This window comes from Prosopis cineraria, unplaced genomic scaffold (genome assembly GCF_029017545.1).
Source record: "Prosopis cineraria cultivar Desert tree isolate PC_DT_omini unplaced genomic scaffold, ASM2901754v1 PC11, whole genome shotgun sequence".
Lineage (NCBI taxonomy): Eukaryota > Viridiplantae > Streptophyta > Magnoliopsida > Fabales > Fabaceae > Prosopis > Prosopis cineraria.
In genome coordinates, this window is record NW_026555342.1 from 6,442,438 (window position 1) to 6,444,812 (window position 2,375).

Genomic DNA, 2,375 nt, shown 5'->3' on the forward strand with positions numbered 1-2,375 from the left:
CAACTAGAAAAACTAATTTTACAATGATGTGAGGTTTCAGTTTATTATCACAATACTCTGTACATTTGTCATGGATTCCACTTGAATATTTAAATAAAGCAGCTTAAATTTCACCTATAAATGCAATGAAGCATCTTGCGAGGTGCAATTCAATACCACAAAAACAGTAATTCAGAAATTTGATCTAAATTTCCAATAAAGAGTCAAAGATTGAGGTTGAATTTCACGTTAAACGAAATAAATTAATTCCGTGTACATTGGAGAGAATATGAAACAGAAGAAAGAAGTCACTTTGGTTAAAATAATGACGTATGTCGTATATACATGGTCAATATATGCATCAGACTAATTAATTACACTGTACATGCTCATAATCTTAATCTCATTTAATTACACGGTGAGAAGATATATGCTCAAGACCACCCACATTCATAATCTTAATCTCATTTAATCCCAACGCTCAAACCTCCCTATGATACATATGTCAAGAATTAAGCCTTTTCTTTTCCTGCTAGTTTCGTTTGGGTAAAATACATGTTAGATTTCTTATATATTTTAAGAATGCTTAGAGATATTATTATATTCTATCAAAATAGCTTAAGCCATTTGTTAGATATTTTTTAAGTTTATTCATTTGTGATCTATCTTTTAATTTTTAAATGTGAGACTTTTTTTTTTGTTCTAATATTCCTTTTCTTACTTTTTTCCTCTCTTTTTTTTTTCAGTTTTTTCTTCTTCTTGTTGGGCTCGTATTTTTTTTAAGTCTTATGAGCCTTAGGTCTATTGAATTTCTTCTCCTTCTCTCTTTTTTAATCTCTTGTATTTTTCATCTTTCATTCTTTCATTTTTTTTCTTTTGTTCCTCTTCTTTTATTGTTTTTTTTGTACCCAATCGAATAGCTCTAACACTATATTAGATTTCTTATATTAAGTATGCTTAAGGAATACAAAGCCTTTTTGATGCAATGAAAAATAGTAAGGCCAAGTGTATATGACATATGTGCGGGTGTGAAGAGTTATCAAGTTAGTTAATAAATGACTCTCTTGTGACCCTAGGATACACACTGCGTTTTCAAAGTTCAATTCCATGGCAAGTTCAGAGCGTAAATTTCCTTAACAATCACTTGGTAATTACTTGAACCAATACGCATCACCCTGCAATACCTTGAGACTAGCTTAGTATAAATTGCACGAATCTCATTCCTCCAGCTTCACAACAAACCCTACCTCGATCTCTCGTTGTCAAACCCTACCTTGAAGAAGGTGCAGCATGTCGAGTCCTTCAGGCGACACTCCTCAGACTCCAAGTCCTAATATCAAGAATCCCACACCACTCCCAACAAGCAAGGGTCTCTTTTCCTCCCGTCACCATAGTGACGTACTCGTCTCATTTCATTTATTCATTTTCTGCTTACTATATACATTTACTCCTTTCTTTTATACTTATCAATCATTTTTCATTTCATTTTGTCTTATCAACCACCTCCTCGGACACAGTCTAATAACCCTCCAACATCTACTGGGACTACAATTATTACCACTCGGGGTACCTTTTCCACGAGTCGTTGATCATGATTCATTCCATATCTTTATCAGGTTATTATTTGATCTTTTTACTTACTTTAATCTAATTCACCTCTTTCATCTTTAAACTCTTAATACCGGCCCATGCTCCACCTGTGTTTAATTTGTTATCATCATCAAGCTATTTAAACTCCTCAACTTTCAACCGATTTAGCAAATTAATGCTCGCTTATATTCTGTAATTTCTGTCCCTTCTTATTTCTCTTTAATTTGTGTTATTATTATACTGCTCATCCTATTCTATATTGTTTTTGATACAGATTGTGATGAACCTCGGTGCCCTTGGTATTGGAATAAAGGAAGAATTAAATAAAACTTAGTTGTTCATTTTCTTTGTTCGTTTTGTTGGGTCCATATATCTAGGACAAATGTATTCTGGTCTGTTAGTTTACCAAAAATAATATCAGTAGATTTGTTCAATTTCCTTGTTTGGTTTTATGTCTAGGTTTTGTAAGTCCGTATCCATGTGTATTTTAAATACACATATATGTAATTAATGTTGATATATGGGCTCGGACTCGTTTCAGTTGATTTTAAAAAGCATGCAGATCAATTGCACCTACAATTTATAAATTTAATGACGCATCCAGCGCGAGACATGATTCAGTAATTTTTTTCCCCCTTAGACTTTTGATATAGATAGAATATTGGAGAATGGCAGGATAAACAATAAAGAGAGAAAGAAAAAGAAAAGTTGATCAAATCAATTTAAAATATGATAAGAATGTTTTGCATTAATATTCTAACGTTTCACCCTTCAATTTTTTTTTTAAATCATCATTATCATCATGC

General features: G+C 32.2%; 1 long non-coding RNA gene across 1 annotated transcript; it reads left to right on the forward strand.

Moving 5' to 3' along the window:
- Window positions 1–1,243: 1,243 nt before the first annotated feature.
- On the forward strand, window positions 1,244–1,976 carry LOC129285299 (uncharacterized). Its single transcript, XR_008587156.1, has 3 exons — window positions 1,244–1,377; window positions 1,497–1,595; window positions 1,844–1,976. It is a non-coding gene; the product is annotated as an uncharacterized LOC129285299 (long non-coding RNA).
- Window positions 1,977–2,375: the final 399 nt, after the last annotated feature.